Source organism: Dipodomys ordii, unplaced genomic scaffold (assembly GCF_000151885.1).
Source record: "Dipodomys ordii isolate 6190 unplaced genomic scaffold, Dord_2.0 Scaffold17, whole genome shotgun sequence".
Taxonomy (NCBI): domain Eukaryota; kingdom Metazoa; phylum Chordata; class Mammalia; order Rodentia; family Heteromyidae; genus Dipodomys; species Dipodomys ordii.
Window position 1 is genome coordinate 3,718,083 of NW_012267233.1, and position 26,207 is coordinate 3,744,289.

Below are 26,207 nucleotides of genomic sequence, written 5' to 3' on the forward strand. Positions count from 1 at the left end.
TGCCTAGACCATCCTGACTACCTCCACCATGGTAATAGTAGATTGGAGTCCCGCTTCACTCCATCACACACAGCTGATTCCTGGTGAAAGATTGCTTTGGATTTGCAAAAGCTAAGGCTTTTATAATCTTACCCAGCCTAACCTGGAAAAGGCTGGCTATGATATGTTAGTGAAACAAGTCTAGGCTAGGAGAGCCTCTTGTGAACTTTGATTAGCTTAAGCTAACCAGAAATCAATACTTATCTGTGCTAAAATTCTCATCACATATAACAAGTTTTGTCATTGCAGAATATTTGTTGGTCAATTCTTGATAAGGAACAGGTAAGCTCTATTAATTCTATTTGATCTCCTATTGCTTTAATTGGAAATAATAAAGGGTTTTTGTGGCAAAGATTGCAGTTCAAAGCCAGCCATGGCAGAAAAATCCCTGAGACTCCATCTCCCAACTAACCTTCAAAGAGCCAGGCTGGAAGCATGACTCTTAGAGACTCTTATCTCTAATTAATTAGCCAAACACTGGAAATGGAACTATAACTCAAAAGTGATAGAGTGCTATCCTGGAACAGAAGTGTTCAAGGACAGTGCCCAAACCTTGAGTTCAAAAGTCTGTGAATACTACTAACTAGGACAAGCCATCCAAGAAACAAGCACCTAGACCCCTAGGACTCAGCCAGTCTGGAGAATAAGGGACCATGGAGAGGAGTAAGAGGAGATGTCACATCAGATTAACCAGAGCCGGGAGGTCAATAGAAGTAAAAGCCTGCCCATTTAATGTCCATACCTGTCTACTTTTTAACTGGGCAAAAATCTACATTCTTGCCTTTGTTACCTGACATTCTCCCCTACCTAATCACCATATATAAATAGCTAGGGACATTTCTACCAACTCCAGGACAGCCTGGAATGCAGGAGATAAGAACAAGCCATTCTAGCCAAGTCATCTAATTTTTAATTTTCAGTCCCAAGCCCTTCCTCTTGCCATTTGTTTACTCTCTAGTATTTTTATTTTGACCAACCTCTCAATGCCTCATGAGACTTCCTCCAGACTTTATTCAAGAGATTTTCCTGCTCCAGACTTCATCTAAGGACTCATGCCTACCAAGGGACAGCTGCTGCTTGCTGCCTTCTCTGGGAGGGGACCACATTCTGGCCTTTTACCCCTAATATGGAAGCCCCTTGTCAGCAGGAAGTAGCCAGAGGGAATCTGCATCCTATTTCATGGTTATTAAAAGGCTGGAATGGCAGGTCTGCTCCTCGATGGCAAGCAAACTCTAAGTCTCCGCCCACTACCTGCATTACCTAGGCAAATGAGACACCTGGAAGAGGTTTACACCCACCAAGGTCACATCTGGATTTGATGTGGCCACACCTTTCTCCCACCTGGCCCCACCTCCTCTTACCTAGTCCTACCTCCTTTTACTTGGCCACACCTCCCCCTACCGCCCCATCCCTACCACCCCCCTGCCAAGATAAGGTATGGCCAGGGATGCTTTATGGAGTGCCAATCTGGCTCAGTGCCAGCTGGAAGGATGAATAAATCTCCCCCTTACTTGAATAAGAGTGGTGGTGTTTTTACTCAGAAGCTTCTTTAAAAATCTAACACTAAGAAAGTGGAAAAACCTCTCATGCTTCTGGATAGGGAGGATTAACATTGTGAAAATGGCAATTCTGCCAAAGGCTGTCTACAAATTCAATACGATACCTATCAATATTCCAACCTTATTCTTCAATGAAATAGAAGAAGCAATCCAAAAATTCATATGGAACAATAAAAGACCCCAAATAGCAAAAATAATCCTTAGCAGAAAGAACAGTGCTAGAGGAATAGCAAAGACTTCAAACTCTACTACAAAGCCATAGTAATCAAAACAGCTTATTAATGGCACAAGAATAGACCTGAAGACCAGTGGATAGAACTGAAGATCCAGAAATGAACCCAAAGATCTATAGCCACCTAATATTCGATAAGGGGGCCAAAACATAGAATGGAAGAAAGATAAACTCTTCTGTAAATGTTGCTGGAAAAACTGGTTAAACGTCTATAGAAAACTAAAATTAGATCGTTTCATATCACCTTGCATCAGAATCAACTCCAAATGGATCAAAGACCTCGAAGTAAAAGCAAACCCAGTGCAAATATTCATTTATTCTTATGATGGACAAAATCAGATATGTGAGATTAAATTTAGGAGGTATTCATGACAGTAGGTGTAATTAGTCTTTGTTTTAATATATACAAATGAATGATATTCCAGGAATTCAACAGAGAATGAGAACTTGTAAAGAATTTCCAAAGAGAAGTCCATGTCCAGACTCAGGAAAAGACAATGAGAAATGTAGAACCTGAAAATCAGTGTGTGATGTGAAGCCCAAGAAATGCTCTGAAGAGGGAATTGTCATTTGTTAAACTAACCCTACAGAAAACTCAAATAAAATCACAATTGTTTAAATGTAATGTGAGATTACTTATGCCTGAAAGCTGTCATCATTTTTTTTGTAGCTGATGGGAGAAAAATCTAAATTTTAAACATTTTGTATATATTTGAAGAGAATTTTGGACAGAATGGATGAAAAGTTTGGGAAGTAAATAAAAGTAGAAAATGAGAAACTAATTTTGTAGAGAATAATTTAATTGCTTGATTTCAAATAAGTAGAATTGATGTAGTGTGATAACTGAAATATACTTGAAGCATAGAAAAATATCTTAAGTATGACATGTTGAAATGTGAGGCACATATAAATAGATAAGTGTATTAACTTTTAACAATAGCAAGAAAGTTACTTTTATCTACTCAGAAATAAACTTTCCTCTCATAAAAACAAAATTTAAAAACTAAAAATCCGATACAGATAAGCCTTTTATACAAATATGACAGAAAGCATTTTTTACAGAATCCCTGATAACTGGGAATAAAGAACAAGAGCTCTGAAATTTGAATGTACACAGTGGTTGATGAGTTCTGGTGATTTATTTCTCCATAATCAGTCACTTTTGGATTTTTTTCCTGATACAACATATATTCTGATAGTAAAAAATGTGCTATATTGTTGCTTATTTAGGTATGAAGTCTCTACCTATGTATGAATAGTCAAAAACATGGACTTCACAGATGAAAAAAAATTAATTCAATTATATGTTCGTTTGATACCCTTTTTCTACCTTTTAAGCTGTATCATAGGACCCAGGAATTAAAACCATTGTTTTGACTTTCCCTTCCAGCACAGCTTTATATACGACAAAAAGATTCTCTGAAGATAGATGTCCATGAGAGATTTGAAGACAGACAGGAAACTTATGAACTGGTTGCTGTACACTTATCACTAAAAAAAGACCTGTCACTAGTTTTCTTCTGGTCTCTGCCTTCAAACTGGGTTGCATGTTATGAGCAATGCCTAAGCTATAATTTAACTCCATCAAAGCCTCTCCACTCTAGTAATGTAATGATGGCACTACTAAAGATGTATTAAGCTCTTAATGCCTGCATGAACTCAGCTAAGTGCCTTCGGTACTTCATGCCACTTAGTCCTTAGTCCTGGGATTATACTGTGATTCTAACATCAGAACTATATCTGCTTTGATAGTACACAACTTCAAGTGACATTATTTAAAGAGATATTTGGAACTTCATAGGTTCTCAGTAAATGCTTATTAAACTAATTACTATGCAATATTTCAGGGCAAAGGCTATTTTAAAGGTATGAAACTAAATTCTTAGTATTGCCATCTACATTTATATGGGCATTGGAATATTGAATGCATCGTGGAATATATGGCAGTAGTTGTGAAGGTGGGAGGGAAGGGATGGTAGGGGAAAAACAAAGGAGGAGGCAACAATGTCTGATAGGAAATGTACTCATTACCTTGCTCATGTACTCATATAACTGTAACCCCTCTGTACAGTGTTTTTACAATAAAAATGCATAAAAAAGAACTTATCAAATTGAAATTAACACAAAATTTCATTGTTCATTTTAATTATTATTGCAGCATTTTATTTACTATTGAAAATTATTACAAAATTACAGAACCAGATATGAGATGCTTAATTTATCCTAATAGTATACAACTCTCCACCCACATAACAAAGATACAGGTACTAATAACAATTGCTATTTTGTAAACTTTCTTTTTACCACTTAAAATGTGCCCTTAGAAAAATAATGCTCTATTTCTTTTTGTTTTTCAAAGTTTGGGGAACTTCAATGGCATCCACAGGTTTTTGTTTGTTTGATTGGTTATTTTTTGTTTGTTTGTTTTTTTGGTCGGTCATGGGGCTTGAACTCTGGGCCTGAGTACTGTCCCTCAGCTCTTCAGCTCAAAGCTAGCATTCTTCTACTTGAGCTACAGCACCACTCCTGGTCTTTTGGTGGTTTACTGAATATAAGAGTTTCACAGACTTTCCTGCCCAGGCTGGCTTTGAACCAATCCACAGGTTTTTATGATAATTAAATAATTTTAATACAAATGCAAAATAGCTTGTAACCATGTTTAAATCATCAGATTTCCATAATTCAAAAGTAGTCTCTACACCTATGATACACTTGTCTGAATAAAACCTATTTTCTGATTAGGATTAAATGATCTTTATTATAGTCATTTAAAAACTAAGCAATATTGTGAAGTCTATATAGGATTATAGGTTTTTTTCACCTTAAATTTCTGAGGATGAAAATATAGATGGGAGGTACAGAAATGAGTTTTAATGAATTTAGTGAAAGGAATAAGGAAATAACAATTGTGTAAGGGAATGTTGGGAAAATATTGTCTGAATAGGTATAATGAGATAGAATTATTTGTGCCCATAAGGGCTGTTAACTGATTTGGCACTGGGTTTTGTTTCACTTTATTTGTAGTACTCAGTATTTGTATATTCATTAACTGCTTATTGAATGATCGCTGTGCTAGTTACTGGATAGATATTAAGGAATAAATGAACAAACTGAAGGTAACAACATGATCAGAAGGACTACACATTGTTGAGTGTTTGATATACCCTATACAATTTTGAGCAGAAGACAAGCACTTAAATTTCAGGAAAAAAACTGGGAATGTAACTCAGTCTGAAGGCACTTGCTCAGTATGAATAAAGCCCTAAGTTTTCCAGTACTGCAAAAAAAATTGTTTAGAAAATACATTTTTGGCTGGGCACTGTTGGCTCACACCTATAATCCTAGTTACTCAAGAGGCTGAAATCTGAGGATCAGGGTACCAAGCCAGCTCAGGCAGGAAAATCCTGAGATTTTTATCTCCAATTGGCCACCAGAAAGCCACAAGTTGAGCTGTGGCTCAAAGTGGTAGACTGCTAACCTAGATTAGAAAAGCTCAGAGACAGTGTCCAGGCTCTGAATTTAAGCAAGCGAGCAAGAGAGAGAGAAAGAGAGAAAGGGGGGGAGAGAGTAAAAAAGTACCCACACCCAGAAGTGGCACTGTGGCTCAAGTGGTAGAGCACTAGCCTTGAGCTGAAGAGCTGAGGGACAATGCTCAGGCCCAGAGCTCAAGCCCCATGATCAACAAAAAAAGAAAGAAAGAAAGAAAGAAAGAAAGAAAGAAAGAAAGAAAGAAAGAAAGAAAGAAAGAAAGAAAGAAAGAAAGAAAGGAAGGAAGGAAGGAAGGAGAAAGAAAGAAAGAAAGAAAGAAAGAAAGAAAGGAAGGAAGGAAGGAAGGAAGGAAGGAAGGAAGGAAGGAAGGAAGGAAGGAAGGAAGGAGAAAGAAATGAAATAGAGAGAGAGAGAAAGAGAGAGAAAGAAAGAAGGAAAGAAAGAAAGAAGGAAAAAAAGAAAGACAGACAGACAATGGAATTGTCTGCTTCCATCAGAAAGAATGAGACACCACTTCATTTGTTAGGAAATAGAAAGACTTGAAAAAAAATCATAGTAAGTGAAGTAAGACAGACCCAAAGAAATATAGGTCCCATGGTTCTCTTATTTGCAATAACTAGTGTATGGATAGGATAATCTTATCAGATAAGCAGAAAAGCTCAAAAACTATGTACCATATAAGATGATGCTAAGCTAAATGAACCCTAAGAGGTTTTCCTTTGTTGTTGTTGTTGTTGTTGTTTTTAATGTACTATGTGATTTTTTGTTTCTTTTGTATATTCTTCCTCCTATGGTATATCCCTTGTTGTCACTGTATTTGATTTGGTACACTGCATCTTGTATATACATTTGTCTAATTTGAGGAAGGAAAGGTGAATAACAAAATGCTGAAACAAGGACACAGGATGACCCTTTGCAACAATGAGTCTCACATGACCCTACACTGGAAATGATTTTTACAACTTTGGCAGTGGCAGTGGGGGGGCTGGCAGGAAGGGGGCAAGAAGGATAGGAAAAAAACAAAGAAGGGGGTAATTTTAGACAAGAAATGTACTTATTATGTTACTCATATAACTGTAACTTCTCTGCACAGCATCTTTAGGATAAAATAAATTTTTTTTAAAGAAAGGAAGAGAAAGAGAGAGAGAGAAAGAGAAAAAAGCAAAAGAAAGAAAGAAAAGGAAAAATAAAAAAGAAAATACATTTTTGTAATTTACTGTGGAAATGAAGGTCCAGGAGTATCGAGGGCAAACAAAAATAAAGGTTAGGAAATTATAGGCCTAATGTCATGAAACCATAGCAGTGGTTCCGGTAAAAAAATTAACTGAAAGCTAACAGTGAAATTTACTACAATATCTGATAAAGGCACAGAGAAGAGATAAAGATGGCATCAAACCCTGGCTCCATGTATTTTGCCTGGACCATAGGAAATATGAGATATTAATATTTTAGAAGTTTAAGAAGGTGTGTGGGCTTAGAGAGCAAAGATTTGGAATTTATCTTGATTTTTACATATATATATGTGAATATGTATTCATATGCCCCAAATAAAAATGAGTATGGGGAATAAGTAATAAAATCTAATAATTATTTTCCTCAAGTAAAATTTATACAGTATCTCTATATTCTTTTTCCCAAAAAAAAGAGTCTGGTGTTTGAACACCAGATTCTTAAATTTTTAAATAAAATAGAATCACACAAACCACAAATATCTTTAACATGACCTTTAAAAATCTCTTCTCTAAGAAAAAGAATCCAAACAATATTCCTAGGAAATTGTAATTGTTAAGGTTAATACTTACTTCCCTAATACTGTATACTTCTGAATAAAACTAAAACGAATATTGCACCTATCTGATAAATGCTCTTGTGGAAGTAAAACTTACTGTTTGTTACTAGTGGAATGTATGGAAGCGATTCTACTAAAGACAAGATGAAAAGATCACAGAGGAAGAAATCATTGGAATAGAATTTGAAACAGCTATAGTGCAATTACTTAAAACGGATAGTTTCATAAATCCTCAACTCTATTAATACATCAAACTGATATCATTCAGAACTGACAACTGAAAAACCAAAAGAAAAACCGAAAAAAGCCACAAAACTATGGCTTAAGTAATTTAAAACATAAATGTCTTTTGAGGATCAATCACACAAGGAATGTTTTGGGTGAAGAGTTAGTTTGTAAAGATGAGACTGTAGGGAAGGGATGGTAGGGGAAAAACAAAGGAGGAGGCAACAATACTTGATAAGAAATATACTCATTACCTTACCCATGTAATTGTAACCCCTCTACGGTATTTTCACAATAAAAAAAAGATGAGACTATACTTTAAAGTATAGAATATAAGGGAAATTAAGCTGAAATTGTACAAGAACACTTATTGGCCATTAAGACAAAAATATTGAGACCATGAGAGCTCAAGAAGATAGTTATAGTTTTAGACTTATTGATAATGTCATTTTCTTTCATTGGCCAGAAGATATTGACAAAGAAGTGGAAGAGAGAAAATTTTCACACACCTCCATTAGAACTGAGTCCATTAGAAACAAAGGCCACATCCAAGCATTATTAATAGCAGAACGATGAAAAAATGTTATAAAGATATAGACCTGATTTTACTAAAAAAATAGACAAGACTTAAAAATACAACTGATGATGACACATAAAATGAGAATATTAAAATTTTTGAGTTTCTTATCTGATTGATATAGTTTATTTTCATCACATAACAGATTAAATAAGTGAGCAGCTATGCTTTAGAAGGAAAAGCATTCAATTTTGAACTTGCTGAGCATGTTGTGAATGGAGGTATGGGCAGAAATACCTTGTTCATTGTATTACTGATTTTAAATAAAGCATTCAGGACACAAAGAGAAAGTTAATTACATTTAGGAGTGAAGAATATAGGTAAAGCAGTTGAGAGAAAGTAATATTTGAGGCAAATCGTGAAAGATGAGGTGGTACTGTCAAGTGACAAGAGCAGGATAAAAGCCATTTCAGGCAAGGAAAAAGTCATAAATTCATTAAACCCTGAAAAACATGATACAACTATACAGGAAATAATATGGTCATATAACTTGTATCTTTATTTATATATTTATATTAAAGACAGAAAGCTTTATGCAGTGGGAGAAAGTAGGTACCTTTCACTGATTGTTTATGTGAATATTTTATGTTTGTTTTCTCCCTCATGTAATTTACTAAGTTAGTCCTTATGAGAAGATTTGCTTCAATAAAACACAGGTATCTTTATGACAGCTATAAAAGAGTTTTGAACTTGACTACTATGAAAGCAGGCTAGCACCATGATCGCTTAAGTGTTTGAAGCTTATTTTGTTTATGATGGAGTATTTGTGATAGTCCTTGTCACTTCCCATTACTTTTTGATCAACATGATAACAGGAATACCACAACAAAGAGCAATTGCCTTTGACATTGTGAATGCATTTAATCGAGTTCAGTTATGGCTATGAGTTTCATGGGTTAGCCATTTGACTTCTACTGTAATCAATTATTATAACTTTGTGAGACAGTTAAATTGAGTGACCTCTAGGGCTACATGCTTGAAATAACATTTTTAGCAAATCTATATAATACACAGGCCAAGTGGTAAATCCCAACTTCAATTCAGGGAAGTATCACTTAAATGAACCTGGCATATAGCCTATTCAGGAATATGAGTGATGTCTTTGCAAAAGGTAATATACGTTATGGTCTAGTGAATCAGGCAATTGTATAGAAACTCTAATAGCCAAAGACTAGTTTCCTTTTCTTTTTACATTTATCACATTTAATACTCTTTTACACAAAGTCTATTCTTGGATATATATTAAAATATATTAGAAATATATCTTATTAAAATGTATAAAAAAAGTATTCATTTGATGCATGTTGTTATCTACTTTAAAAAAAGTTTTTGTGACAATATAGGTGCTTGAGCTCAGAGCCTCAACTCTAGGTCAGGTTTTTTGCTGGTTATTTGGAGAAAAGAGACTGGAGAATTTGTCTTACTAGAATGGCTGAAGGGTTACCTTCAGATCATTTTATGAGTATACCAGAACTCAAAAATCATAACATAATTTCATAAAATATGATGTACACATTTTTCTCAGTGTATCACAATTATCTTAACAAACCAATGCATTAAATTGACCTTCAACACACATATTGGTCATTTTTTCCTATTTACAAAATACTACTTATTATGTAACTAGCAAATAGCTAACCTATTGTCATATGTTAAGTATCTTCATTATGAAACTACTATCAGCATGTTATTGTCAGTATAAGCCACTAATTGCTAGTAACTAGAAATTGCTGATTAATATATTGTCATTTTAGCAAGGGCCACTTCTGTGGCCCTCTAAGTGTGCGGCTCAATTGCATTTTCTTCTTTCAGTTCTGAACTACCAACATAAAACTGTCATTATTGAATTCAGATAATAGTAGAGTGATTCCTGAATTTTATTATGAGCAAATATTAATCAACAGTAAGTGCCCTACAAAATTTACTCATCTTTTCTGGCTATTCTTTTCTATTTCCTTTATATAATGTAATTTTATTCTCCAATAATGATTCCCAAATAAGATTGAACATGAGCTACAATAATAAAAATTATTCAAAAAAATCTTGTTAGTAAACACTGTCAACATTTTGACTCAATAAGATCCTATAAGTTTGGATTTATTAAAGAAGATAGGTGAGTCTTCACAAATGAATGAGTGTATGCAGAGGAGTTGTTCTTATTCTATAAACCTTATAACGACTTAAATATTGCTACTTTTTTTTTTACAAATGCTTCCTTATATATTCGGGACTAAATGCAATTAATAAATACATTGTAGAATCCAGTATTGATAGTGCCACATAACGGTGGTACTGGTAGTAAGAGTAACAGTACCAAAGCCATCACTTCCTGACACCTATTACTTGATAGGCTGATGTATCAAATAGAAAGCTCTAGTAGTTTTCTTACTATCTTATCATATCACATAATGTGATAATATTTAGAAATAAGAAAATAAAATGCTCATTTGTGGCACTATAGAAATATTATCAACATTTACTTATTCCATGAAATTTTTGAGATTAGAATCGAAAGCATCTGAGCTGTGATTATTTAGAGATTTTAATAATTTTCATCACATACTTCTGCAGCCCTCTATATATGTGGCTCAATTGCATTTTCCTATTTCAGTTTGAAACTACCAACATAAAACTGTCACTATTGAATTCAAATAATAGTAATTGCAGAATTTTATTATGAGCAAATAGTAATAAACAGTGTTATCTACAAATTTTACTACACAATCTACACTATACCATCTGAATTTTCCAGATCATTAATAAAGTATATGAAACTAATATGACTAACACTGACCTACAATGAGCATAATGACCACTTACTTCTGTAAGTATTTACAACCTAATAACTGCCACCCATTCCTTCCATTAGCATGTTTTCATGTTAAAAGCCTTCCTACTAAAACCAACATAAATGACTTCAATAGTAATTTTATTAGATGTTTTATTACCTTTCCAGCTAAGAAATAAATATGAAAATTGTATATGGCTCTTTTACAATTATAATTCTGTAAACATATTTTCACTTCGCTTCATTTGTTAAATGCATCATTTTGTCTAACTTGTGACCAAGCATATAAGTTGTGTTTAAGGTTGGAAATAAAGTCATTTAAAACTGTTCAGATTAAGCACTGTATTTATTTTCATTTATACATTTTCCATGGATAAATGTGTTTACAACCAATTCAGATAAAGCTCAACACTTAATTTCCTCCAGATTACTTTTTTCCCATTTATGTTTTGCTTGTTGTAGTTCATTTATTAATCCCTGTTTGCCATCTCAATTATACTAATTGATTTTAAATTGTCATTAATCATGAAATTGGACACATTTTACCTAATTGCATATTTATTTTTCAAACACATCCCTAGTACACTGGTTTTGCAAATGCCCCATGAAGCCTTTTATCCTGGCTCAAATTTAAATGGTGAAAAGCAGTAAGTCAAATATTTATAAATAGTGGGTGACACTAATTTTCTGACACTTTCCTTATATTCTTATGGTTCTGAGTAATAAAATTATTATTACTCAGTTGAAATATTTTATTTGGGTCAGGGAATATTTGTGGGGATTTCTTATTCAGTATGCAATGACCGAGATAACACTTACTTAAAGTAGGCCATTACCATTTTTCTTGTGATTGAGAGTATGGTCTTCAATAATAAAACCATCTAATGATGCATAATATATAAAGGAAAAAATGACAATTACAAGGAAAACAGCTTTTAAACTTGAAATTTTTTCTTTAAGTCTTTACAGAGGCTGGATATAGTGGCTCCTATCTGTAATTCATCTATGTAGTAGTTAGAATTCGTAGGATTATTTTTCAAGACTAACCTGGACAAAATTATTTAGTAACATCCTATCTCATAAAAACAAGCCCAGTATTTTGGTACAGGCTTATAATCTCAGTTATGTTGGAGGCATGGGGAGGAAGATAGATTTCCAAGGCCAGAATGGACAAAAATTACAAGGCCCTATCTGATACTTATTTAAAGCAAAAAAGTTGGGAGTAAGGAACAAATAGTAGAGTGTGTTAGGTCCTCAGGTCCAAAATCTGTCCTGGAAGAAAAAATAAGTTACGTTTTAATTTCAAATATACACTGCTCTTTTATGATACTCCATTTTTTATCTGGAGGTCCATTTGAAATATTAGCTTACCCTTTGGTTGTCTTTACCTGTCATAGATGATTCCTAGAAGATCACGTACATTCCCATTTATAACAAGACAAGACATCCAGAGCCCACAGTGCCTGAAGTGAGTGATGTACATGACAGCTCTTAACAGCTGGTCAATTACACCAAAAAGTTGAAGGGCTGAGAAATGACTTTTTTTCTTGCCCACGAATAGAATTTCATTACCAAAAAAATGATGAAATGAGATGAAATGTGGACATATACTATTTTGTTACATAAAAAAGAAAACTAGAAATTGTTTGAAATATCCTAGACTACAGTATCCTGACCCACATTTTCAAAGCCATCCTAATAAGAACTAGTCATAAATACATAAGAAATCTGTTATTTTTCCTTTGGAAATATGAAATATAAGAAAGCATTTTTCAGTTAATGCTGTTTAATGTGACTTTCCTGGCTTTAAGCACCAATTTCAACTTAGGAGTGGGTAGAAGGATATCAGTATTTGCGTGTATCTTTCTTCCAATAAACGTCAAAGCTTGCCTAATAATTACTCTCAACATCACTTATTGGCTAATATATTCCTTTTCTTCCGAGGAAAATAATTGAAGAATGGACCTGCAAATCTTTTTACTCCCTCTCTTTATATAACAACTCAAAATAAATAAAATTTCTCTCACAGATTAAGAATTTTTCAAAATTATGAACTGAATATTTTAAAGTTTATAAGCAAAGAGTTAAGCAAATCATTTAATGTTTAGTGTTATTTTTGTTGCATTTCAAACAAAAACTTTTGTCCCTAATAAAAACTTTCCTTCAATAGCAATATTAATACAGAATGTCATGCTACTTTGTTTATGAATTGAACTTCGTTTAAAGTAAGGAATTTATTACTACATTATATATGATTTCGAACTCCACTCATTGGGTATCTAGTATAAAACACTATAACCCTCTCCTCAGCTAAAGACCTTACATACAAATACCAATGGAACTTCTGGGCATGTTGCCCCACACCTGTAATCCTCAAGAGGCAGAGGTCTGGAGGATCATTGCTCAAGACCAGTTGGAATAAACTAATTATTGTTTTTATTAGAATACAGTTGTTACTATTTTGAAAGGTATCAATCAGTATTGAATAGCATGCATTTGATTTCAATTGACAACATTCAACCCAAATAACCAAGATTCAGATATCATGCCTTATGTAACCAGAAATTGACAGATTTTTTTTAGATCTTCATTGTGGAATTGAAGAACCTCATACTTGCTAGGCAAGTGCTCTACCATCTGAACTGTGATTCCAAGCCTAAAACTAGGAATTGGATGTTAAAACAAATTTCAGGCATAATTGAATTGCTAGATCCCATAACTCCTTGTCTCTTATTTGGGCTTTGCTTTACCCAATATTTTACTTCCTTCTGTAGATCAGGCTTTCTTTAGTTGTCTGTCAGCTATTAGATACTGTTTCACATACATCTAGCTCTAAATCAGTAACATCTGAGGAATGCTTGGATTTGATCCAGTGTTTATCCATCTAACAACACAAGCCAGTCATGTTTTGATTACTGTTGTTTCCCTATTCCAGTTCTATGATTTTGGTCAGACCCTCAATAATATCCTTTATCAGTTCTAACCGGGATTAGTACTCAGCACTCAGGTCTTAATGATTGGCGTAGAATAAAAAGCACAGCAAAGCAAACTAAAAGCCTTTTCCTGGATTATTTTATTTAATCTGACAGTAAAGGAACCAGGAAGCATGTATCTAGACATTTGGTTAATATTAGTACTGTAATATATTGATTCTGTCTGTGAACAGATGCCCAAAAGTGATTTGCATAATGTTTTCATTTGCTTGGCTAAATCAATAGGTGTCAGATAATTAATCCAATTAATTCAAATCAACAAACATTTTGAAGATCTACTGTGTGCCAGAAACTCTTTTGGCTGCTTCAGATGTGAACCTAAGAAGACTTAGTTACATATTTTATAAGAAGGTGCATCATTATTGATATTTGTAGAAGCTTACCATGATAAAGAATAAAGATGTCTCCAGAGAAGTATAGTGAAAACTTGAATATCCTCCTTTAAATTAATTATTACATCACATTTTTAAACTTCTGAATTGAAATATGGATATATTATCAAAACCTACAAGAAATTGCCAAAACATTTAATGTAATACCCTAATTATAAATAGTGAATATAATGAGTTTAAAATAAAGCATAGTGAGTTAAAGTATGTAAGTATACATAGTTGTTTTCTTTTCAGTCAAATTATTGTTCTAGATTCATAAAATTTACTCCTTTGTGGTCAAATTCAACACTATAAAAGGCAAAGATGCTTTGATTACATGCTTTTTGTTGTATGTTGTGTGTGTTTACTTACTTGCCTTACTTTGTTTTGTTTTTAATTTCTCAAAACTACTTTTATTGAATCTGAAAGATCTTAGAATTTCATATTGGTTTTTTTATGTGAAGTGAAATACTGTTAAATTATGAATAGAGAAGAAAGAAAAAATTAAATCATTGCTAAAATAAAGTCACATATTTCTGTTTCAAATTCTTAAAATATTTTATAATTTTATTTTATAATTGTGTCTACTTTCATATATTATTAGTTTCACCAGTAATGATACCCATTCTACCAATGATACAATGATACCTATTCCTTTAATATGACTTGACCATTGTGAAATGCATCTTCTATTTTTCTAAAGAAAAAATGAGCAGCACAATAAATAGCTGGACACTTTTCTACAATAATTGTTTTTGTTTTCTTTCTACTCTTAACTTTCTACCTGTAAATGTATTCAATACTTTACAAGGCAAATTATAGACAAAACACACAAAAAAAAGATTTCTCTCCAGATAGTTGGTGTCATGTAATGAAAAGTCCATCTCTTCTTGGAGACAGAATAAAAGCAAGAGGGGAAAGTTGATATGAGAGAAATGTGAAGTCAGTGACTTTTTTTTTGGTTTTTGTTTTTGTTTTTTTTTGTCGGTTGTGGGGCTTCAACTCTGAGCTTGGGCACTGTCCCTGTGCTCTTCAGCTCAAGGCAAGCAGCGCTCTACCACTTGAGCTGTAGCACCACTTCCAGTTTTCTAGTGTTATATTGGAGATAAGAGTCTCACGGTCTCTCCTGCCCAGGCTGGCTTTGAACGGTGATCCTCAGGTCTTAGCCTCTTGTGTAGCTAGGATTACAGGCCTGAGCCACCATCGCCCGGCTACTAATAACTTGTTTTGCTTTCAGTTTCCCTGACAATAACCAATAAAAAACATTTACAACAAAATAATAGCTAGAATAGTTAAATATTTCTTACCAAATATAGATGTCTTTGAATCACTTTTCATGTACTAAGTCATTAATCTCTTTCAAAATCTCTTTGAGGCAAATATTTATCACTAACTAATAGAGGAAGAAATTGACATTTGGTTTATTATCTCCAAATTCATTTTGCAAAAGTTGTAAATAATCTGTGATACATCAGATTTGAGTGACTGCGTTTTAAAATATTTTTCAATCTTGAATCCTTATGATGAGAAAAATAAGAATTTATAATATTGAAATTAGACCTTTTACAAAATCTTGAAATGTGGAGGTCAACTTTTAAATAATTCTACAAAGATAAAGAGAGAGGCTTGAATCTAAACTGTGGATGATCAAAACATATCTTGAACACATCATTGGTTTGGAACCTTCTGATTTTATTATCAAGTCATTTTGGCTAATACAAAAATTTTACTATTTATAAAAATGGAAAACGAGTGGATAGGATGAATCAAATTCCATGATATAAAAAAAGATGTGACTCTTAGAACTTGTTTCAATTAGACACATAGATACTCGCATATACTATGTTACAATATAACGTATATTTTGCAGATAGTAACTATGATCATAGATATCACTTGGTAAGTTTACTATTTAAATACTAAAAGCAGTAGACTGGAAATATAATTAATCTTAGATAAACAGCATATATAAGAAACTTAAGAGTAAACACATAGGGTAAAACATGGGCTGTTCTCCACTTAATGTGTGTACTTAAGCACAGATTTTTCAGTTTCATTAATCTTCTCTCAATCCATTTATAAGCACAATGCACCCTAATAGAGGTCCACCCTTTCATCATTTTCCCCAGCCCTCCCAACTCAAACCTTCTCCTCGGTTTTCTTAATTTCATAGGATATGCATTGAGTACTATGACTGCATTCTCCTCTCTTCATTCCTGGATCCCTGTCACTCTAGATCACCCCCCTCCACATTTGCCAAGTGTCAGTTTCTTGGTACTCATTTCGTTGGCACTCATTTTGTTGGATGGAGCTTGGAGAACAGATGGTGGAAGAGCATGGGATTCACCAACACTAGTGGTAAGGGAAGATCCCTGCTTCTTTCTACCCTTTGATTCCTAAACTCACATATTCCAACTGTTATGGGCCAATGTATGAACTGTGCTATGCTGGAAGAATTAGTTAGAGCCATTCCACTGTGCCTGTTCTTATGCTGCTGAACTTCAAGGGACATCACATGAAAAAGCTGAGAGGACAGTGACCACTGCCCCTTTGCTGCCGGTGGTGTGCTCCTTTCTTCCTCTCTTTCAGCCAGGTGTGCAGTTCTCTTTCTTCACCATCACTGGTCGTGGCAGGCTGAGGGTGATGCCAGGCACAATCACTTAGCCTGCTTCTTCACGTGTGGCATTGTAAGTTTCTACCTAGGGTCTGCAAGTTCCTACAATAGTGAAGCAATGGTCATTTTATCACAAGGATTTCTTTTGGTGTATATGTTCTAGCCTGTGAAAAACTTCAGGGCACTGTTCCTTATAGTTCAGCCGAAACAACAACCACAGTCTAAACCACCCTGGATTTTGGGTCAGAGTAGCTGCTGCTTTCAAACTCTGTACCTAACCCCTTATCTGTTCTGCTCATCTCACATCAGCCTCACAGAACTGTTGAACCATTCAGGGTGGCTCTTTTGTCATAGAGAGTGGCCCTCATCCTTAGAGCAAATCCTCAGCGATGTAAGCTTCAGCTGAGCCTTTGGTAGGCTCTTCAATCACTTTCAGGACAACAGTTCCTAAATGGTGGAGGATTTAAAAGGATGTGTGTATTCCCTGGTTACGGACACTCAGCCACAGCTCCTTTACTGAGAAATGGTTCTTTGTCAGAAGCAATCTTAAGTAGAATCACTTGTCAATAGATCAAACAGTCTATAAGCACATGGACAGTTGCTGCCTGAGCTCTTGCTGCAGGAAACACAAATCCACATCTAAGAGACACATCCGTTTCCAACAGAAATGGTCACTGTGCTTTCCAGAGTGAAAAAAATAATCGAATGCATTCAAAGAGCTAGCTGGTCCTTTAAAGGATGAATTCAATAAAAGGCATATTGTTGCTTTCTGTGGATTGCAGCATAGATATTTAGCAGTGGCAGCATAGAGATAATGTGGTCTTTGGGAACCCATAAATACTAATCCCTAAAAAAGCCTCTGTCCTGGCCACTGTAACTATTTCACAATGTCAATACTAGGGTGACTGTGTTAGTTAGCTTTCCATACTAGAAGAAAATGCCTAAGATGTTTAACTTGTGAAGAGAAAATACTTGTTTTCAGTCACAGTGTTACAAATTCTAGTATGTTGTCCCATGTGGTGATGAGCTGTATTGTCCCATGGCAAAGAGCAAATTATTCTTCTCATGGCCTGGAAGCAGAAGAGAATGAGAAAGGGATTGGCGTCTCACAATCCCTTTCAACAACATTGCCACAAAATACCCAAAAGACAGCTAAACGGCTTTGCCTCCAAAAAGTCCCACCCTTTCCAATATCTATCTTTTTTATCATTATTAATATGTTTTTAATTGTGAAAATACCATACAGAGGGGTTACAATTACATGAGTACATTTCTTATCAAGTATTGTTGCCTCCTCCTTGCTAACCAAACCCTTACTGGCCTTCAAGGAAACATTCAAGGTCAAAACTACAAAGTTGCCAAAGCCTGATTCTCAATGAAATTAAAAGAGGTCATTCTGTTTTCTTGTTTCTAATTATAGAAGTGTAGAAATCACCATACAATCCAGGAGCATAACTCATTTCAGCACAAGTACCCTGCAGCAGGTGAATGCTTATATGAATCTCGGCAAATTGGACTCTGCAAAGCAAAACAAAAATAAATATCACAATATATAAAACAGCCGCTGATCTCTGAGTAACTTTCATCATTTTTTCCCTTTTATTTTTTATTTATCTTTAATGTTTTTTATTGTGAAAATACTGTACAGAGGGGTTGCAATCACATGAGCAAGGTAATGAGTACATTTCTTATCAAGCATTGTTGGCTCTTCCTTTGTTTTTCCCCTACCATCCCTTCCCTTCCATCTCCACAACTAAATTGTAAAGTTTGTTTTTGACATAGCGTCTTGTACATCTCATTGTTGCAATGGGTCAACCTGTATCCCTATTAAACTAGCAAGAATTCCTATTCACATGGAACTGCTTTTCTTGTGGACAGGTGAAGGAGACATTAAAAAATAATTAAACAATAACATGCAAGCCAGGTGCCAGTAGCTCATGTTTATAATCCTAGCTACTGAGAGGAATTTGATCTGAGGATCAGAGTTCAATCTCAGCTTGGAAGAAAAGCCCATGGGACTTTTACCTGAAACTATCGAGGAAAAGCCAGAAAGTGGAGCTGTAGTTGAAATGGTGTAGCTCTGGCCTTGAGCAAAAAAGCTAAGGAACAATGCCCTTATTCTAAGTTCAGACCCCAATATGAGCACACACACACACATGTAGATAGACAGAAAATTTAAAAAAAAATCTGTTAGAAATAGAATATGGTTAAACATAATTTTAAATAAAATATTAAATAAAAATCTTACAGAGGAGACAGAATTTGAAAACTATTGGTTATAACACAAATCTACATATAGAGTCAAGGGAAAAATATTACCTAATAAGCATAATTATTTTTTGGTATAAATATATTCCAATATGAGTTTCACTATAACATATTATTTTCTTTATTCAGGGATTCGGGTTTTTATACATGGATAAAACACAAAAAAGTTAGGAAAGTGGAGATAAAAACTTAAAATTAGGTAATGTTGGGAAAATTAAAACAAATAGAAACAAAATCAACATTTTATGAACTGTATGTTTTGAGAAAACCAAGCAGCAAGGACATTTTAATGAGGTGGCTATCAAGTTCTGATTTGTCATGCATAGGTTGAATACCATTTATAAAATATGTACCTATGTCTCCTTTTTATGTCAAAACGAAAGGCAGTCTTTGAAGTTCCTATTCTCTAAGGTATATCCAAGCAGCAGTTAAAAAACCTTGCTGTAGTTCATTTGGAATCAGAGGGAATCACAAGCTAACATAATAACAAAGAGAGCTCTATTTATAAAAGACAAGTTGGAAAATATGTTTCAATATTTTTGTGAGAAATGTTTGCTTTCAAAAACTTGAACATCATTTTTGTACCACTAGCAAAGTATAGGATGAGGAATGCAAGAATAGATTTTGCAGCAAGGTTGGTTTAAATCAAATATTTTGGACAAATAACAAATGAACATTTTTATAAAGTAGTCATCATTAGATTTTATTAAGAGATATAGCTCTGATATTATTGAAAAGTAATAAATATGCATCCAAATATCTATTTGCATTTGTGTGTATTACTAATCTGTTAATTTTGATTTAAGAGAATCAACCTAAATTATAGAAGCACAATATTTAAATGTGAGATAAAATTGAATACAAAATTATTATGGAATACAAGAAACTCTATCTATGAGTCATCACCACAAAGAATTCTGATGCTTTTAAGATATTTCCAACTTAGAGTCACAAAATGTTCTCACTGTCAAGGATCTGAGAAATATAGATCTTGAACAAATGGTGACCCAGACTTCTCTCAGTCAGATAATAACATCATTATTTCCTTGTAATGTATGCATGATTAGGAGGCTCATCTTTGCAGAGAGACTTCTTGTATAGAAGTTGAAATGTCGAGAGTATGTACCCTAGACTGGGTGCTATATTACATGCCTGTAGTCCTAGCTCATCCAGACATAGAAGTAGGAAGATTGTGGTTCCAATCCAGCCTGAGAGAAAGCTAAGTACTTATTAAAATGATAAAGGGACTGGAAGGACCAATGGCATACCACACATAGTTACAGTTTGCTTGACAACCACAAGACCCTGAAATCAAATCATAATACTTCAAAAGAATGTGCCATCTAGAGATGACTAGTTATTTGCAATGGTTTGATTCTGGACCAGTAACCCTAAATCCCAGTTACTGGAGATATAAAATAAAAATAATTACCACTTTATAAGTTAATTGCAGGAACTTGCTGAATTTAAAAATATAGTGAGTGAAGTTTGTGTTAAGGACTCTTAGAACATTATATTTATAGAACAGCTACTCAGAATTGAACCTGTTACAGAAATTTTAATTGTAATTTTGGCTTTATAAGACCAACTTATAAATGGTTAATTAAACATTAGAAATAGAATTTCTACATTTAATGGTTGTTATTATTTCTGTCAAAACATTAAATAGTTGTGATTTATCAATTTTGTCTTCATTTTACTCTATGAAGAATTTTCTTCTGCAGACACAATTTCCTTTTTTATACTGGTTTTTCCTCTAAGTTGGGGGCCTACTTATTTGTAGCCTTTTTTCAAACAAAATGCCTCAGATGCTATACAGTGATTCATAGTCCTATTGACCAGAAATTTCACATTGTTTGAGTTTAGCCTCAGCATATTAACTGAAGCCTCATTGACCTTAAACAAAAGTGCCATTGAAGATCTGGCGAAGGTGAGAAGCTGGAACACTGGGACTCACACCACTGATACCTCTGACTCCAATAGCAAACCCCGTTAGGTTATGCAACCACGTAGAATCTTAGACTATCCATATATTCTCCTTATTCTAAAACATTATGACCATTCTAACCATTGGGATCCTAGGTCTGTCCATTTGCCTATGTTCCTTGTGATAGCGCTTAGCTTTTTCATCGATGAGCTTCTCCCTGTATTTCAAAGCATCTTTTGGACACATTTTTCTTTCCCAGGCGCTTTATTCTCAGCTCAGTGAAATTCTTTAGCTTCTAGCACAGCAGGAACTTTCTTTTCCTTCTCTTCTGCACCCTCTATTCATAAATGAAAAAATAGATTGTTTTGAATTTCAAAAGATTGCTACAAAGACATTGCTAAATAGTATTACTGAAATAAATTATGAACATACTCAAGTGTAAAACTATATTAAATATAGAGCCTTATCCTTTTAATAAAAATGTCAATGCCAAGTGTCTAAAATATAAAACTATCACATTCTATCTTTAATATTTATGAGTAGCAATATTTAAATTTTGTAATTAAGGTAAAGAAGAGCTTGTAAAGATACTCATAAAAATTTACCAGGATGTTATTTTGATGATGTAACAAGTCATTCATCTACTAGAAAATAGCATCTTGTATTTCAAAGTATAATAAAGTAAAATGTAGATGTGAATAACAATTACTTTTTTCCACAGGTTAACATGTTAACTTTATTTCTTTTCCTTCCTTTTGTTTCAGGTAATTACTTTTAATTTTGTTAAGATCAACAACTTCACTTGATGCGAAATTTCAAGTTTAATAGAAAAGTAAGTACACCAAAATACACTTGATGTATTCATTCTAATGCTTTTCCCTGCTGGTTGCATTTTTGATATTTGAACAAAATAAAGAAATGTCAAAGATGAATGAACTGTAAAGGAAAAAGATGACAAATTTCTTTGCTATCTAAATCATGAAATAACACTAGATTAAGACAGCTTTTCTTTCCTCGGGTCACCTATCAAAATTCAGAACTTAAATGTCAAGCCTGAATTGTGATGGGTCAGGAGCCTTTCTCCGAGATCAGCTTTGGCTTCCTCAAGTCTTACCATTTTCAAGATGGATTCTTGCACCTCTTCAAATCAGAGCAAAGGAAAAGTATATTTGGGGTTAGAGGGACACATTACTAATAAATGAAAAGTTAATCATTAAACAGTTTCCAAAAACAATCATAAAAATACTCAACAGTACTCAAACTGTCACAAAAATTTGGAAAAGTTTATACTCCTGTGTTTGTGAGAAAATTTGAAGACCCAGTTTGCTGTGAAGATGACACAAATCTATGTTACTACAGAGAAATCAAACTCAGTCACACTTATCAGAGCAATTTAAAAGGCACATTATGTAAGACTATAAATTTATCCATATCAAGTCTAATCATATTTTCCCACTAAATGACTGAGTGTACATGCACGTATATATTTATATGTGATGTTTTTGGATTTTAGAAGACAGCTACGGAATTGCAGATCTAAATTGGTATAAAAATATATGAAAATGTTAAAATATACAATTACACCAAGCTAAGACTGCTTCAAAAATATAAGTCTAAGGAATGCCTTTTAAATGCAAGTTAATTTTCCACTTAAGGAAGAAGACATCAATGAAAACCACCTGATTTCTATATCAGTGGTGGAAAATCCACCACTGATAGAGAACAGACCGTCATCAATAACACAGCACACACTCCCTGTGTTTCCATTTCTTAACAGAATCTGGAGATTTCTCAATGAAGTATATATTCTTCCTTCTGATTCTTTCCCATGTATATAAAACATTAGGTATGAAAGATTCTATATCATTTAGATATCAGAGTCCTCTGGTTATAAGTAATCATTTATTTCCCTTTTAACTAAGATCTCTTATTTGCATTTTGTGTGAAAATTCAGACTAATTTCTTTGATCCCTATTATGTTCATGTGTAAGGAAACATCTTTAGTCTACAAACCTTGCTAATTACACCAATCAAATCTACTCTAATTTTGCTTATTAATGGTTTTAAGGGTTGATGGTGTGGCTCAAGGGTGTACAATGCTTGTCTAACATGAATGAGGCCCTATATTCTAAATAAAATATTAATTGTATCCATATGCTTTGGAATTTAGCCCAAACAATTTCATTAGTGTTATGCGCAATGTTACTGAATGTCATATATGAAGAGGTAACTAGGTTTTGTCTTATTTACCAGAAATGGAGTTACTATTTTCTTTTTCCCTTTAATGTTTCAAACAATATCAGGGAGGGATTTTCAATAGGCAGTACGTCCCATGGTTCCAATGGCTAACAAAGAATCCTCAGATATTTCTGCTTGCTCTTTCAGTCATTCTCACTGCATTGTTTGGTCAAAACCTGTCTTGCTTGCTGTCTTCTCATCTGGGAATATTTAGATGGTTTGGAACAAATAATACATTGGGTGAGGTCTATTTTTATCAGCACTGGTGTTCAGAGCATGAATAATCAGCTGAACTACCAAAGTCATTCTCTTGAACTGCATCTCAAAGGAAAATGAAATCATTATGAGGCTAAACTAAGATTAGACAATTCCAGAAAATGCTTTGATTTTTGGAAGAAATTGTAGGCCATATTGAACACTTCAATAATGCATTCAGACTGCATTTTCTCCTCTAGTGATGCTAAGCGCTACTCTAGGAGTGTATTGCATGTAAAACTCAGATGTTCTGAAAGTTACCCCAAGAGTGTTTACCTGAGTGATCACATTTAGGTCATAAAAATAAGTGAAACAAAAACCACAGCTGTTCTTTTTAACAGCCCAATGGCAAGAGATCGTGAATTTCTACAATATAATATAATCTAGAATTCGGGATCCAGATATGGAAATTTGGATTTTTTTCCATTAGAATTGCTCAAATCAGTGAGACAATCTTTTTAAGGAAACAATTATACTATTTACAAAATCAGTATCATATAGGGCCTAGAAGCAACAGCTGCAAGGATTATGAAAAGGACAGATTGTACCATTACAGCCTTTGTGCGAAAGCTCTAGGCCGAGAATCAATCTTACAGGCTACTCCTGCAGATCAGGACACCGCCTGTCAGAAATATCATCTTCAAACATGATGGTGTGCATGACCCTAAATTTCTGTTCTTATAAGTCAAAAATTCCTTTTTGTTAGAAGCAGATAGTTTAACTAGAATTTGAAAGTTCAAAGAAAAATGAGACATATAGAGCTGTATACCACTAGATCCTCTTCAATAAAATAAGTGACTTATTTTGAATTCAAACCATCCTCACTAAGGAGAAGAAAAAAAGTCTAGACTTTATTCAGTCCCCAGAAATAGAAGCTAAAACCAGGTCATAGGACAAAGGACATTGGTATTAAAACTTAAAACCAATACACTGTGCAAGTGTTACACTCCAACTTCAGTGTAAGAAAAGAAGTCTCATTCCTATAAGGATCCTGAGTCTCTCATGGTATGCATTATTCAGATGCTTGTTTAGGCTTGACAGTTCAGAGTGCATACTTTGTATCTGCCATACATTTCTTATAAAACATTTATCCCACAGCCATCCCAAATAAAGTACTTAAAATTGCTAACATAATTGTTAACCTAGTGTCTAATGCATTCATTTTTTTCTTTCTTTGTTCATTGCATTGTATGCTGAACCTTCCAGACTTTTAATCTAGCTTCTTCTCTATAAAGCAAGGAATTAACTAAAACAGCATCATCTTGAGTGAGTCATGTATTTTTCTTTCTCCATCAGTTATGCATTCATTTTAATAATTTAGTTTCAAAATGTGAAGTGAAAACATGTTTTATTGAAATAATTTAACATACAAGATTGGAAAATACCTTTGTGAAAGTCTTCAATTATAAAAAGAAATCATGTCTGGTAATAGAACAAAATATTGATGCAGAGGTTTAACAAGGGAGTTTGATTTTTGTTTAATTCATATGGATAGTTCATCAACAGATGGAATTTCATTTGGTACTTTCAAAAGCAAGAGTTTCTTTTTCTCATTGGAAAGAAGAATGTATAGACAAAACAGTTGTTATTTTTCCAAAGAAAATAGAAAATAATACAAAATATTAGCATTTTATTTTGCATTTAACATGTCCCAGCATTGTATTATGTGACTTATGATTGGACTCAGGACAGGTATGGACTCTTGGTAAAAGCTGTAATTAATATACTCTTGTGTGTGTGTGTGTGTGTGTGTGTGTGTGTGTGTGTGTGTGCACTTGTGCACGCACCCAAAGCTAGAGTATTTAAGTTGTGCCCTAAATTCCAATCTTAGTCCTGTTACTTATTATTTTGAGAGTATTATTTAATGTCATTACATCTCATTTTCATTAAATATAAAATGGCCATCATAAAGAAATTGTAGGAATATTGTATTTAATGAATAAAATATGTAACTTATTTAGAGAAGTAAAATAGTACATTGCAGCGTATTAGATAGTACATGAAGGCTATCTGTTGTTTTCAATTACGTTGTAATATTTTTACGTGTGAGGATAAGTTTTATGTGTCTATTTGATGAGTCTATACTAGCTAGTTATTCAACTAGCACTTATGTCATTTTTGCCATGAACATATTTTGTAAATGTAATTAACATCTACCATCAATTGAGTTAAAGGAAAAAGGATGAAAAGTGCAGCAGTGGCGTGTACTTGCTGCACTAGATATTGATGAAAGTGAACTATGCAACTCATGGATGGAGATGGGAGAGAGGGAATGGGAGAGGATGAGGGAACAGATGATACCATGCAAAAGAAATACACTTATTACCTTACATATGTAAAGGTAACCACTTTAAAGGTAGCCCCAATAAGAATAAGAAAAGGAAAGTCTTGAATGAAATTATTGGGCCTCGCTTCTTCAGCTGAAGGCTTTAAAAGCAATATCTCAGATTGTCTCAAAGAAAGGGGAAATTTATGCTCAATATTTTACAACAAATTAAAAATAAAAACACCCACATTAAATCCAGCCTCAGTGCCCACCCTGCTTACAAGCCCCGGAAATTTTGCACTTCTCAGTCGCCACAACCATGAGAAGTAATTTTGAAAAATGATTCATCCTATGGAGCTGGGAAGGTGGCTCAGTGGGAGATTGTTTGCCTTGCATGCATGAGGCCCTGGGTTAGATTCCTCAGCACCACATAAGCAGAAAAGGCCAGACGTGGCACTTTGGCTCAAGTGGTAGAGCTCTAGCCTTGAACTGAAGAGCTCAGGGACAACTCTCAGGCCTAGAGTTCAGGCCCATGACCTACCAAAACTATAAAAAAGAATCATCTACCAGATGGATT